This window comes from Tursiops truncatus, assembly GCF_011762595.2.
Source record: "Tursiops truncatus isolate mTurTru1 chromosome Y unlocalized genomic scaffold, mTurTru1.mat.Y SUPER_Y_unloc_1, whole genome shotgun sequence".
NCBI classification, from domain to species: domain Eukaryota; kingdom Metazoa; phylum Chordata; class Mammalia; order Artiodactyla; family Delphinidae; genus Tursiops; species Tursiops truncatus.
This window is the reverse complement of record NW_022983136.1, coordinates 1,231,504-1,247,443: the sequence shown is the minus strand read 5'-3', so window position 1 is coordinate 1,247,443 and position 15,940 is coordinate 1,231,504. Positions and strand designations below refer to the sequence as shown.

General features: G+C 43.2%; 1 long non-coding RNA gene and 1 pseudogene across 1 annotated transcript; both read right to left on the bottom strand.

The window, feature by feature from the left end:
* Positions 1-227: 227 nt before the first annotated feature.
* On the bottom strand, positions 228-9,864 carry LOC117310601 (uncharacterized). Its single transcript, XR_004524732.1, has 3 exons — positions 9,754-9,864; positions 7,133-7,213; positions 228-373 (listed from the first exon to the last, which is right to left on the bottom strand). It is a non-coding gene; the product is annotated as an uncharacterized lncRNA (long non-coding RNA).
* A 1,121-nt stretch (positions 9,865-10,985) lies between these two features.
* Positions 10,986-15,206, bottom strand: LOC117310631 (protein WWC3-like; annotated as a pseudogene).
* Positions 15,207-15,940: the final 734 nt, after the last annotated feature.

Here is a 15,940-nt window from a genome sequence, read left to right as displayed (position 1 = left end):
TAAGTTACTGTTTAAGTAAGCAGCCCATATCTTGCTTTAACTGGATAAATTTCATAGAGAAGTAAACACTGGCTGAATGTTACACTTTAATTGCTAGGAGACCAGTCATCTTGTGGTGTCACAGCTACTCAGGTTGAGAACCACTGTGATGGTCTAGACGGTTTATCTGTGTAGGTCTGCCAAAGCAGCATGTGAACTCGCAGGGTTGAAAAACAAGGTGAGAAAAGTAGCTGAAGAAAATTTTATTTGAGATGGCACATATTTCTTCTGAAATTCAAGATGTGTCTCCTAGAGATGTGCCAACTGCTCCAGAAACCTCCATTAGATCTCCCATTGTGGGGTCACACATTCACCGGGGACTCAGTCTTGAGATCTATGATTGAATAAAATGAATTTCAGGCTCTGTCCGAAGGATCCTTGATTAAAAGACCATGTTACATGTTTTGTGTCTCCAAACCAGAGGAAGATAATGATTTTCTTTCTCTGGCCTTTCCCAGAAAACTTTGGATGTATAGGAGTTTTGTAACAAAGAGCAGGTAGTTAGAATGTCAAAAGCTTACAGTTAATTAAAGAAAACCAGACATCTCTCGTGAATGAATTTAGCACTTTTCTACGTATGGGAAGATACAACAGCCTAGGTTCACTGAAAGCATTCGCTTGATATGCACCTTAGCTATCTAGGGTCAGAATCATGTTCTTTCCCATCCTGAGTCCCCTCTGGGTGCACCACTGGGGGCGGCTGTAGTGGCTGAGGGCTTGATGGTGGGCTTCCTGTTTTTATCTTGAGTTCCTTCTGGGTTCACCTTCAGGGACAGCTGCAGTGGCTGATGGCTTGATGGCCACAAAATCCTTTGTTTACTGATCTGGCTGGCAACACTCTTACTTCACAGTGTGCTCTTCTCTCTATTTCCTCAGGAAAACAGACTGTATGTAGAGACCATTCTTAATCCTGATCACAATACCACCATGGGCGTCTACCTCAACAAGACCTAAAGTGGTCCTGCTAGCAGTCTGCATGTATAAAGTTTGGCCTGCAAACTTCTTTAGTTTTGCTAAATAAACTAGCGCACCCAACACCCTTTGATCTGCTGTACATCCTTCTGACCTCAAAGTCCTTCCTCAAACACCAAACACAACGAGAATGAAAGGGACAGCACATCTACAGAGAATGAGTACACAGGGACTCATCAGTTAAAATATCCTCCAGCTTCCAATTTCTGGTTATGGTGGGCAAGGCTTTTTTGGATCAAACTTCCTGCTTTTGAAAAAAACTACAAGCAATGTATGAAAACATTTCTTATGAGGGAGGTCCCTGGTGGTCTAGTGCTTAGGAACCAACACTTTCACACTTTCTGGGCCTATAGGCACAGGTTTAATCCCTGGTGGAAGAACTAAGATCCCGCCAAGCAGTGTGGCCAAAAAGAAAAAAAAAGAAAAAACTTACCAATCCTCCTAAAAGGACCTAAGGGGTGAGAAGACAGAAAGGAAATTCCAGACTCAAAACCAGGAGCAAAAAGAACGCAGAGCAAGGTAATTAACTTTTCCTTCTTTCATAAAGGCTATCAGCTTTCTTTTTTTTTCTTTTTCTTTCTTTTTTTGCGGCACGCGGGCCTCTCACTGCTGTGGCCCCTCCCGCTGCGGAGCACAGGCTCCGGATGCACAGGCCCAGTGTCCATGGCCCACAGGCCTAGCCGCTCCGTGGCATGCAGGGCCCTCCCGGACCGGGGCACGAACCCGCGTCCCCTGCATCGGCAGGCAGACTCTCAACCACTGCGCCACCAGGGAAGCCCTATCAGCTTTCTTTTTGATGACCTCTTAAGGAAACAGGAATAGAAATCAAAGCCCAACGTTAAGTCTCAGGGTAAAGTTCAGTCTAATAGGAGACCCTGCCCACAACTAGCTGGGCCCAAAAGGGCCATAGCCTCACAAACAGCTGAGCTGAAAACAATCCCATCTTCCTTAGAACTTAAAAACAAATGAATTTCACACTGCCTGGTCAGCACAGGGAATCTCAAGGCTTGATCAAGGGGATTTCAGGCTGACAGACACCCAGAGACCAGAGAGATCAGAATGCACATTATCTAAGAAGGAAGCCATTGTCCTAGGCCTCTTAATATTCTTACTAATTATATTTTGCATACACTGTCCAGCACAGATGGAACTAAGACAGCATGATAAAGAACCAGCACCCGCAGAAGTCAGGCTCAAACAGACTTCAGAATTTGGAACTTCACTGAAAGTATCTACAAGGATAAAAGACAATCTTGGCAAAGCGACCAAGCAGATTTGAAAAACAATCAAGAAGAACTTTTAGGAATGAAAAATGCAGTAGCTGAACTTTAAACCAAATAGAATGGGTTTAAAGAATGTATTTACATTCAGTTGAAGAGCAAATTAGAAAAATGGTGGATGATGAGAAAAAGTTGCTCTAAACTCACCACGGAAAGACAAAAAGGTGAAAAACAGAAGTATGGATGAACCTGACTAATGTGGAAGACCTAACACAGGCTAAATCCAAGTCCCAGAAAAGAGAGGAGAGAGGAAGGAAAACCTAATCTTCCAGAACATGGCCAGAAACCATTCAAGCTCCAAGAAGTTAAAGAGGAGAGGGGTGTGTGGTATTCTCAAGACCTATTTTGCCAGAAGAGGAGAAACAATTTTGAACTTTGGTGGTTTCAATATGCATGCTACAATTTCTACAGTTACCTTTTAAATAGCAGTATCAGAAATGGCTAACATTTAAAATCATTGAGGAAACATAACTACCGTATGACCCAGCAATCCCACTACTGGGCATATACCCTGAGAAAACCATAATTCAAAAGAGTCATGTACCAAAATGTTCATTGCAGCTCTATTTAAAATAGCCAGGACATGGAAACAAGCTAAGTGTCCATCATCAGATGAATGCATAAAGAAGATGTGGCCATATATACAATGGAATATTACTCAGCCATAAAAAGAAACGAAATTGAGCTATCTGTAATGAGGTGGATAGACCTAGAGTCTGTCATACAGAGTGAAGTCAGTCAGGAAGAGAAGACAAATACCGTATGCTAACACACATATATGGAATTTAAGAAAAGAAAGTGTTGTGAACAACCTAGGGGTACGACAGGAATAAAGACACAGACCCATTCAGAATGGACTTGAGGACACGGGAGAGGAAAGGCAAGCTGTGACAAAGTGAGAGAGAGGCATGAACATATATACACTACGAAACGTAAGGTAGATAGCTAGTGGGAAGCAGCCGCATAGCATGGGGAGATCAGCTCGGTGCTTTGTGACCACCTAGAGGGGTGGGATAGGGAGGGTGGGAGGGAGGGAGACGCAAGAGGAAAGAGATATGGGAACATATGTATATGTATAACTAATTCACTTTGTTATAAAGCAGAAACTAACACACCACTGTAAAGCAATTACACTCCAATAAAGATGTAAAAAGAAAAAAGTTTTGGTTATAGACATTGGTGATGGTTACACAACACTGTGACTGTATTTAATGCCACTGAACTGTATATTTATAAATGGTTAAAATAAATATGCTTTATGAGTATTTTACCACAATACAAAAAGAGGAATATAAAAATTTTTTAAAAAGTTGGACACATTACAAAATAATCAATCCAGGAAAGCTATGAAAGGGAAAGGGAAGTGGGGGAAATAGCTGTACACAGAAGAGGCAGGACAAGCAGAAAGCACCATATAAAGTGATACATATATGTGTGTGTGTGTATATATATATATATATATACACATACATATAAATATATATCTCAAACCTTAAATGGGCCACACAAAAAGCCAGCATCAAAAAATAAATACAGGTCAGGTTTATCAGGTTTACCTACGATCTACAGATATCAAATATCTGGAAAGAAACTGATATGCTGCATGAATGCTAAACAAAGGGATGCTATAAGAGGTGAACTACCAGGGAGATACTGTATTTTAAATTTGTGTGTTCTACCAAGCTTCAAGTAGATACTGCAAAAAACTGACAAATATAAAAGGACATATAAAGAATATCACACCCAACATTCCTGGACACTATATTTAATTAAGCACCAAGACTGTCCTCCACCATGCCAACCTTCTAGTGGGTCAAGCATGAGCTTTGAACTTGTTTCTACCATCGTGAAAGAAATTACTGGAAATACAGTTTGTAGAAAGAATGGCAGATCAGGAATCAAGAACCCACTTCCTTAGATGAAACCTATTTTAAAATTTTATTTTATTATTAAAATTAAATAAATTTAATTTATTAAATTAATAATAAATTTAATTGGATCTTTGTTGCTGCGCACAGGCTTTCTCTAGTTGTGGCGAGCGGGGGCTACTCTTTGTTGTGGTGCACGGGCTTCTCGTTGCAGTGGCTTCTCTTGTTGTGGAGCATGGGCTCTAGGCCCGCAGGCTTCAGTAGTTGCAGCACACCAGCTCAGAAGTTATGACACATTGGCCCTAGAGGCACACAGGCTTCAGTAGTGGTGGCACATGGGCTTAGTTACTCCAGGGCATGTGGCATCCTTCCCAGCCCAGGGATCAAACCGTGTACCCTGCATCGGCAGGCAGATTTTTAACCACTGTGCCATCAGAGAAGTCCTGAACTTTTTTGATATACTTTTCCATACTGTTTTCTTCACTTCTGATCCAATCAATTGGTCTTACATATTCAAAGGATGTGGATGAACAGGGAAAAAAAAGAGGAACACAACCTCATACTGCAAACAGAAGCAAACAAGTCTATCCAACAACACGCTGTTAACCAAGCATAGAGAAAATGTTGAGTAGTAAAGAGACTTCTAGTCTTTGCCTTCCTCAGCCCCAAGAGGTGACCTCTTAGCTCTTAGAACATCCAGCCTGGTAACAGTGTTTCTGGTGACCTGGGGGCTTCCGGCTACACTTGACAGTCTAACAGTGTGATATATGGTAGGGACTTGGGGCCCATTGGGTATTAGCTCTACCACTGAAGGGACCAGAGGCTAGGATCAGCCACAGGGGTGGTCAGCCACATGGCTGAGCCCAATAAAAACTCTGGACACTAAGCTTGGGTGGGTCTGTCTGGTTGACCAAACTTCATGTCTGCTGTCACACGTCACAGCCAGGAATACTGAGCAATATCCATGACTTCACTGGGAGAAGACAATTGGAAGTTTTGTGTGTGTAGCTTTCCTAGACCGTTGCCCTACTGCACCTCTTCCCTTGGCTGACTTTAATCGGTATCCTTTCCCTATAATAAATTGTAACCGTGAGCGTAACAGCCTTCAGTGGTATTGCAAGCTGTTCTAAAGTGTATTAAATCTGGGTGTGGTTTGGGGAACCCTCCCACCCACAAACTTGCAAGTGGTATCAGATATCAGGGTGTGGTATTGAGGATGACAATCTAACACTGCCACTGCTCGTAATCTACCAATACCACGTTAGTAATACCAGGAATATAATTTCCAGGGTCAAAAAGAACTACAAAAACACCTTTGTCTCCACTCAGTGGATTTCTTGTCCCTAGGAAAACTGGCTTTGCAATTTTTGATGTTAGTTTATGTGTACTGTTTATAAAACTAAGTAACTTAATTAATACCAGGAGTTTCATCACAAGAGAAAGAGATACAGATATATGTAAAACAAAGTTAAGTTGGGGGGAAAATCTGTAAAGTTAAATTTTAACTGGAAATTTAATTTAATAAATAACGTTTACTTTAATTGGAAATAGGACATTACAATTCAACTTCAAAAATTATTTTCAAAGGATTGCAAAAGTTGAGAAATAAGAATAACGAGTCCCCATGTACGCACCCCCAGCTTCAACATTTTCTAACCCACGGCCAGCCTTGATTCATCTTTACCTAAGCAGTCCTGCACTGGGTCATTCTGAAACAAACGCCCAGCCACAGATCATTGAACCTGAAATATTCTGGTACTCCTCTCTAAAAGGCAAGCAACTGCAACGGATTGCTAGGTTTCTTAGTCTCTTCCAATTTATGCTCTCTCTCTTTTCATCCACGTTTGAGTCTGTTCTCCTTTTTGACAAGAATTCCTCACGAGAGGTATCGTGCACTGCCACTGGGAGGCACATCATGTCTGGTTATCTCTTTTGTTGTCATGTTGAAATCAAGCAACAGGTTTAGGTGTCATAAGCGTGACCCCCAACACTAATATCCACTCGCAATGTTTTCACTTAAGGAAAAGAACTTTGACACCAATGAAGTATTCTGGTCTACAATTTCCAGGTGAGTAGTAAATAATCAGGAGTGCAGGTAACACAGGTGCAAAGTCCTTGTGGTGAAATAATACTTGAACAATCCCAGACTGTGGAGTACTGAATTAGACAGGAAGGCTGCACTCTTTAAAATTCAAAACAGGGAGGCAAACTCAGTTAAAGAGTCCCAAAGAGACACTACAGGAAACTGTGTGTGAGAACATGGCTGGTCCTTGGATCCACGTGGGGAAGGGAACACAGGCACAGGAAAAGAAAGAAAGAATGTAAAAGCAATAGAACAAGATGTGAACAATCATTTGCAGGTAGGCAGAAAATAAGCTGCCATCGGTTATTTGTCCTTGTCCTATTTTTTCAGTCTTTCTATATTTTGTGGTATTTTGTTAAAACCAGTTGGGGAAAATATTGTACTTCATTAGCACATCAGATACCAGTTAACACTGGATGTGAACCTCTGTCAGAGGAATCTGAGGAGTGGAGAGGGGAAACAACTCTGCAGAGAAACATTTCATCAACACCAGGTTAAGGTTATTCGGACACCTTTAGCCCTTTACCTCAAGGAACTCACCTAAAGTCATCACACTCGAAACAAAGTTTCCCTCTCGTGGCCAACTGTAGTTTATATAGCTAACCTGCAGAGACTGGGCTGATGGATGCAGCCCAAAGGGAAGTCACACAACTGTTTAGCGTCAAGTTCAAGAGACCGTCTGGCAACTTCTCGTCCCAAATGTGTGGACTGGGATGAGAATGGGACTCAAGGAGAACATCTCTGCCAGAAGCAACCGTCACTTATCTCTCTGACTTCCACATTGCAGTTCTATCTAATCAAGGTAGGGTACAAGTAAAATAGAAGGAGCAACAGGAAAAAGGAAGAAAGAGAGAGAAGGTTGGGAGGGAAGAAAGGAAACAAATACTTACCTGTGTCCAATTTGATAAAGTTGGGTATGTTGCCAGTCCCTAAATCAATCAGTACTGTGTCATTCACCTTGATGAGACAACCTGGGTATTGAACGGTACAAGCATATGAGTTACCAAGTGCAGGATTCCCTTTGAACCCACAGTTAACTTCCTCACTTCGCGTACTATCTCACACAGCAAAGAAAACCGATATAAAGTGTAAAAGCAAAGCCAACTGAAACCACCACCTAATTATTATCCCATCTGCATGATCAGATCCCCCAGATGGCTGTCCTCTTGCTCTCTGTACATCCCCTGCTGGACCAGTGCCTGCTTCGCCTACACCCTACTCACATGATTGACTTTGTCCTACATACCTGCCCCTGCCCCAGCTAGTGATTGCTGTAGCTTTAGATCAGAACACCTTTACCAGGATAGCTTAACAAAGGGGCAGTGAGGGGTGTGCCCCTCTACTAGTTTCCCTGGTAACTAATGAGCCAACCTGGTGTCAATTCCACCTATAACTGGTAACCTTCCCCCTACCCCAGGAGTCCTGCCTGCTGTGAGCTGCACATAATGGGGTGTTGCTCCAGGACCTTGCTTAGATGTGTAAGCCCCGCCCCCAGCCATTAAACCACTGATGTCTACCTTGCTGACTCCAGGCTCTTTCTTTGGTCTTAAAGCTGGGCAAGTGCAGGGTTTGCAGGCCTAGGGCTTGCAGGCCTCTGGCCTGCAGCCCAAGAGTGAGACAAAGGAAATCTCACAGGGATGAAAGATTCAGGATATATAAAATTTTAAAAATAATAAAGTAAGATAAAATAAAGTAAGGTCAATAGAACGCTATGATAGTTTGATTTAAAATAAGAAATATGTTACTTTGGTCTTCATCCAAGGTTCTTCCTAACACAGAAATCAGTGAAAAGGTGAAATCAATGTCTTTTTTTATCCCTAACAAGCTTTTCAACCATGAGTTTATTTTAATGAGGAGACTTTTGGAAAACCCTGGATTACTATAGGATGGCAGCTGAAATATTTACAGACAAAATGATATTGTGTGTGGGATTTGCTTCGAAATATGAGGAGAAGTGAATGGAAGTGTAAGAGAAACAAATTTGGCCATGACTGATCCATGTTGAAATTTGGTCAGAGGACCATAGGGATTTATTTTACTATTTTTATACATTTATAGTTCTCCAAAACTTAAAAGGAATTTTAAAATGTATTTCCACTCTGTTTTAAGAACTCTAATTTTAAGAAATACTTTCAAACAATACAAATCGGAGGAAATGGTGACATAAGCAAAGAGAGGAATATTGATTATTACTTATTCCCACAACAGAAGAATATTTATTTAAGGAGTTTTCAACCAAAGTTTGATAATTCAGTGATCATAGGAAGAAAAAATTAGTTTACTTGTAGCTCTGTTTTAAAAGAAGCTGGTGGCAGCATTTTGACAGTTTCTTGAAAAGGGATATCAACATTTGCAATCTACCTCTGACTACCCTGAGTAAGACTGCCAATAAAATAGGGCAGTTTTCTTAATGACAAAGGAAACATATAACCATATTATGTCATACAGTTTATGATGCTCCCACGACGTCAGGAATTTATTCTAGGGCCTACAATAGTGCCAGGTAAGTAGCAGGTGTTCAGTAAATATGTTTTATTAATAAAGGAATGAATACATGAAAAAACATACGAATGACTGAGTTCTAAATTTTAATTGAGGAAGATATAGTATTTTATATCACTTCATCATGGGGACACAAAACTTAAGGATATACAAAGATAAACATAAGGCAACAGGACTTAACTTTTCGTTCATGTGGGATATGCTCCTGACAGTCTTAATTGATCAGAAGTTGCAAAATCAAGCCCACCATCTGCTCCACCACAGCCTCTAACACAGACCATTTGTCTTTTCCAGCATGAACAATGAACACTCAAAAAGGGGTCCTCCACAGGCAGCACAGAACTTTTCTTCATTGGTCTCGATTTTACTTCCTTACTATGATCTTATAAAAGCAATCACATGCAAGGCAGAGCATGGAGAAGTAAAACAGAGAAGTGGCAAATGTAAGAGGCCACTGCACGGCCATAGAAGCTGCATTTGGCTAAGATGGGATTTAAAACAACAAAAATCCCCCAGCTCTCTATCAGGGAAACACTTCCAAATGGAAATCTGTTTGAGCTGGGGATAGAGGGTGGAGAGGGGTATGTTATTCAGTGTTATTCAAAAGCACCTGTCTGGGGCATTTCTATGCTGGCACAGCTGCTAAGAAGAAGCACAGAGAAAATGCATTCTGCAAGCCTCCCCACATGAATGGAGACTGTACCTCAGATATAAATAACTTGCCATTTGCATCCTCTAGAGTCCCGTGGTAGACAGTTCTTTGTTTGATTTTAAAGTTTCAAATAGCTCAGGGAAGTTAGAGAGGGCCTAACTGTCCTCACTTGCTTACCCATGCTGTCTGCTTGGCTGCTCATTCTACTAAGGAATGTTTTGTGAGTCTCTACTTCCACTGCCAGTATATACACTAAGAAATTGACGAGGGAAAAAATATCAAAACAAAGATTAGAAACACATAGCAACAGATGACAACTGTGAATAGCATAAAGTTTTCAGTCTTAGTACTACTTACAAACTCTATTGTCCATATTTTCAACGGAAAAGAGGGAGAAGAAAGCTACAGGAAGAGTTGTATTTTCTTTCTGTCTTTCTTTCTTTCACATTTTGTGACTGATCTTGTTTACTCATCCAAAGCTTCATGAAGAAGAGTGCCTTTTAAATATAGTAAGTATATATTAGGCAAAATATTTATATCACTTGGCAATTCAAAGAATAGTTGTACCCTTTTATTGAATAAAAATATTTTTCCTCATGAGCTAGTTCTAAGATTTCTTAAGAAATGTTGGCAAGATTCCAGCATGGGGCGGGGGGGCCTTCTGAGCAAAAGCACATGCTCTCCTGTGAGTGACTCGCCTGGTAGCTGTAGTTCCCACGGAAGCTAGCTTCCTCAAGAAAGCGCCTTCAAAGGTTATCGTGTCCATGTCGTGACTGCTCTATCCATCAGCGGATCCAGTGACTCAGTGAAAACACACCTTCTTTCTTCTATTTTCACTTTCCTGCAGGGCAGAGCAGCAGAGCGGTAGCTCCACCACTGCCCTCCTTGTCGGTCAAGATCAGATGGGGCGGACTGGAAAGGCAGGCGGGGCTGCTGAGGCCGGGTGAGGGTGGGCTGTGTGCCTGCCGGGGGCTCCGTGACCAGCCTCAGACCCGGGGTGGGCACGGAAAGGTGCACGGAAACCAGGGGCTATGGGTGCCCAGCCCGCGCGGGAGACCAAGCTCCGCAAAGCGCACCCCGCACTGACTTAGGACTGAGCCCCTAAGGTGGCATCTTAACAGAACATAAAGGGTGCGAAAGTGTACACTATACATGATAAATGCACACAGGAGAAACGGGACGAGTGACGAGTTCAGCACATAGTGTTTGCATTTCCGATGTCAGAACACAAAACCGGCCCCAAAGATCCATTCTACCACATGGCAAATACTGAAGAACCAAGTTTCAGTCTTAAAATACATCTTAAAGTCAGTATTCTCCTTCAAGGAGGAAGAAAAGAACCATGAATAAATGACAATAGAGTGAATTTGCCTGAGTTTCTGTCTTCCACCCTTCAAGTCAAAGAACACAGCATGGAAACTGTCGAATCTTCACACAACAGCTACTCTTTTATAAAATAACCTGTTTGAGATGTTAATTTAACAACAAGGAAAAGCCAAGCCCTGCTTGGCTTTTCGAAAAAAAAATTGGACTTTCGAAAAAAATTGTATATTAATAACTTTGCACAAATATTTGAAAGACAATTTTAGCTAGACAATTTTAGAACTTCGCAGAAATAAAATAGGCAGATACATACTCCAGCAAACATCATCAACCGGCAGCAGGGGTATGTTAGCCCGTGGTCTCGTGAAAAATGTTATCTTCTCCCTGGGTGGGCATGGAGAAAATTATGTTAGAAGGTGATATGCAGACACTGAAAGCTGGCAGGAAGCTCTCATATCAATGATGGCTTTCCTTGTTCAAAGAACAATCAGAATTTGAATTTCCATAATATATGTTCGTATACAAATTCTCAAAATTTTAATAGAAGTTATGATACTCCTAGGAGGGCAGGGATTTATCTCCAGTGGCTGGAAGAGTGCCTGCTACATAGTGTTAACTCTTGTTCTATCAACAAATGAATACATTTTAAAAATATATCAATAGATGAATTCTAAATCAAAACTGAAGGAAGTGGTTATAATATCTTGTGTCATTTTATGATAAGGACATAAAAATTACAGGTATAGAAAAAAACAAAGCTAAAAGTCAGGCACAAAGTAGTATGGATAGAACTGTGTTAACTGCAGCTGTATAAAAGAACAAAACCATGCAAACTAATTTATGTCATTAGAAATTCAACACAGTGTTTAAGGAAATTTGCCGAGTAATCTGGAAATACTGATAATGTTTTGATTTCTGTCATGTTCATTTATGAGAACTCACTAAACTATATTCGTAAGAAAAGAACATTTTCCTGAATATAGAGTATGCTTCACTCTAAATTTTAAAAAGCAAAGATAACACATACTGTACATATGTAAAGTTCTGTATTTTATGATCATAACATAAAAGATGTTACAAGAGCCAGTAAGTGAATTATGTTTATTAGATGAAATCAGTCATGAAAAAATAACAGGTTAGGTAGTCATGTGGTATGTTAATTCTTAATAAGCTGAATGCAAATTAAACAAAAATGATCACACCTGGCCTTAATTAAGCTCCACAGAAAATAAATCAGGAGAAAAATCGCACAATGCTACAGCAGTGGGGATTCCAAGCTTTGTTCTCGACTTCCTTGTGGTCTCTCGCAATACTTACTTTACTCTTTCTATGACAAAGGTATGAGAGTAAAAATCAAGCGCGAGAGTGAGGCCTGGGCTTCTCCCCACCTGAACGCCTGCACCCAGCTGGATGGGCTCTTTGAGTTCCGCCCGCGCAGCTGGCACACCCCTTTAGAGGCCTTCTTCAGCGTCTTCTCAGCGGCCTGTTCTTGAATGGAAGTCAAGTTTGGTCTGTCTCGTCTGGAACAGCAACGCGGGGTGAACCAGACGGTTTGCTTCCAGTTTTAAGGAGAGCGATGGAAGGCTCTGCCAGCTCCGGGCACCGGAGGCGAGAAAGGCCCGGCCGCCTGCCCCCTCCCGCGTTGGCGGGCCGGGGCCTCACCTGCCTCTCGGCCTCCCGCAGCAGGCTCCGGAAGCGCTCGTCGCGCAGCAGCCAGGCCGGGGCTCGGCGTGGCCGCGGAGCTGGGCGTCCCCAGGCGCCTGGCGCAGCTCGCGCAGGTCGCACAGCTCCTCGGTCAGCTGCCGCTGCCGCGTCCGCGACGCCTGGAGGTCCAGCTCCAGGTCCAGGGACGTGCGCGCCGCCAGCGCCGCCAGGGAGGACCTGCAGGGCTGCGAGACCGCGGCCGTGAGCGCGCCCACCCCGCCCGCGCCCTTCCCGCAGCTTCTTCCCCGAGTGACCGACCCCACTGGAGAGAGACAGCCGCAGCGTGGCCCGACGCCAAACAACACGGATGGGGCCCACACGGGTTCAAACTCACTCCGGTAACGAGCCAGTGACAGCAAGCTGTCCGCTGTAATGACGACCTAGGCTTTGCTAAAGCGCAGAGAAACAGACCCTCTCACCGGGGCAGGAGGGCGTCATCTTTCTCAAGTGCTACTTGACAATATAAGCAAGAGCCACAAAATGTTGTGTTTTCTTTGGTTCTGAAATTTCATGTGACTTGCACCTGAAAGGCACAGCTGATGATGTGCAAAAGCTTTATGACAGAAAAATTCTAAATACCTGACAAGAGAAAGTGATCAAATACATTATAAGGCCCGCAGAAAAAGCAGCTACTGTAAAAGATGAAAATAGACCGACATGGCAAAATCTTAATGGCCTACTGTATAACGGGAAAAAGCACGTTATAAACCACGTTGAGGGCTTTCTGGTTAACACACACAAGCTGTCAAACGTTCCTCCCCAGGGAATTCTGGTAGTCCGATGGTTAGGACTCCCCGCTTCCAATGCTGGCTGCAAATTCAATCCCTGGTCAAGAACTACAACTGCAAGCCGCACAGCGAGGCCGAACATCAAAACAACACAACAAAAAAACGCTCCTCCCCACACACGCCTGAAGTAAGCAAGTCTCCTGTTTTCAAGAAAGCTCAAGAAGAGAATAGATTTTGTACACGGAGCTGAGAGCAGTACTTCCCACGCCATGGCTAACAACGCTGGGAAGGCAGTTAGTGCAACAAAATCACAACTCCACGAGCCTATCAGCGTTGTTGGGAGGACTGAATAACTGTATGCGTTTTACACACCCTAACACTATTTTGCACATATACAGAAGTTAAATGCAAATCTAAGTGACTTAATAAACACAAACTCATTTAAAAGCTCTCCTGAATTCATAGTAGAGCTCACTGGTTCCCAAACACGGGTGACTTGGGCCCTCCGGGACATTTTGGTCGTCACAACTGGGGAGGGGTGGTACCGGCAACTAGTGGGTCAAGGCCAGGGATGCAGCTCAACGGCCCACAGTGCACAGGACACCCCCAACAAAGACAGACCTAGGCCAAAATGCCAACAGCATGGCTGCTGAGAAATACTTTTGTTGCTGAGTTATGTATTTTCTTATCACTCTCAGTCAGCGGCTACTCTAAATACAACCACCACAAGGAGATCTGGGAATTTCTTTTTCTTCAAAGAATTCTTGCCCGGGAAGTCAGGGAACCACTACCTTACAATTAAAAGGAGCAAAAAAATGTGTAAACTGGCGTGACGTGAGAAAAACTCCGTGTATATAAAGGAAAACTGTAGAACAGTCCTATGTAGAGAATGCGCCACGGTGAAAGACCCAAATTTTCTAAACTGTATATACTCCCTTGTCAAAAAAGAAAGAAGAATCTCTCATACAGAATGGCTGTTTATTATTTATTATATTTTAAAATGTAAAGATCATGTATTATCTTAGATTATGACATTATCTTAGGAAATTAACAAATACTGGTAACATTGACATTACATACACTTTTAAAATTATATCTAAGTAAACAAGGAAATAAACATATTACCTTTCAATTAATCTTACCTAAAATATTACCCCTTCAGGTTTGTGGAAATAACTCCCAGCGTACATACAGACGGCAGATTAGTCTACGTGGCACATACCTGCTTATAGCGAAGGGTTCGTCTTTCCAAAGTGTTTCGGACAAGGGGGACTTGCGGGCCAGCATTGAACTGTCGCTGTCACTACGATAAGCTACACCAAAAAGACGGAGGTTCAGAAACACTTCCTCAAGAGTTCAACATTCATTCTCTGTGTACTCTGAACTGGATTATTTTGTTTCTCGTGCAGGTACTCAAACAGTTATGACGTTTAGAGCTTTTACCAAGACTTTGGGTTTCGCGTACAAGAAAACCCCACACAAGAGTTTCAGGCCAAACAAAGACAAACAAATAAGCAGACCAACCCCCGGCCCACCCCTGCTTCAGGTCCATCAACCGAACCAGCTGAGGTTTTCCAGGCTAATCGCGCAACACAATTTCGGTCCTATCAATGCCAACTGCCACTTGGTACGGTGTGACGCTCATGTAAACCGCACTCCCCTCAGCGCTTTTCACTTTTTATCAGTCATTCTCATTTGCTGTGTTTCTAGCTTTGGCAAGAGCTGGGAAGAGTGGCGTTCCAGATAAGAGCCTCGTTCCTGGCAGGAGGACAAGCCCACACCACTAACACCCACCCTGCCCGTCAAGGAAAAGGCCTGTCTTTAAAAGAAAAATAAATAATGCCGACTTCACGGAGCCGAGACGTTACGTATTTCATTTGGCGGCAGGTTTTCATTTCAGGATCAACATGTATCTGTGTGAAAGCAAAGTCCTGGCCTTCACGGCCTTACTTTCCATGCCAGTGAACCCCAGATAGCAGGAAATGTTGCAGCACTGCACTTACGTGCCTCCCAGTCATCACAAACATATATAAAAACAGAGGCCTCTAGAAGCATCGCCGGTCAGTGCGTGTGCCTTTGTGCTGGGCACAAAGCACAGTGCAGGGGCTGGAGGCCTGTCTCTGGGGAGGTGAAGGGCTTCCTCCTTCACCGCCCCGTCCTCCTCAGCAAGCAGGCGGGAGGCTGCTCCACAGGGGTTCAGCAGGAGTCTAGGATAAGGAAGGATGGCCTTCGATCAGGCACCTCCAGCCGCGTGATGAAGCATCAGGCAGCCCACAGGGCCGCAGCCTGATGGGGCGGGAGTGCCCCGCCTGACCCTGGGCTGCCCGGGGCAGCGCGACTGGGACACCTCACTGCGTGGGGAGAGGAGCTGCAGGCCTCGCAAACGTGGCCACCCGGGCCCCAGCCCCTGTTGCTCCCTCCTGTGAGTAAAGGATTCCCTGCCCAAGTATCCATTGACAGACGAATGGATAAAGCAGGCGTGGCACATATACAGTGGAATATTCCTCAGCCATAAAAAGAAACGAAACTGAGTTACTTGTAGTGAGGTGGATGGACCTAGAGTCTGTCATACAAAGTAAAGTAAGTCGGAAAAAGAGAGAACAAATACCCGTATGCTAACACATATATATGGAATCTAAAAAAAAAGGCTCTGAAGAACCTAGGGGCAGGACAGGAATAAAGACGCAGACGTAGAGGATGGACTTGAGGACATGGGGAGGGGGAAGGGTGAGCTGGGACAAAGTGAGAGAGAGGCGTGGACTTATATATACACTACCAAATGCAAAACA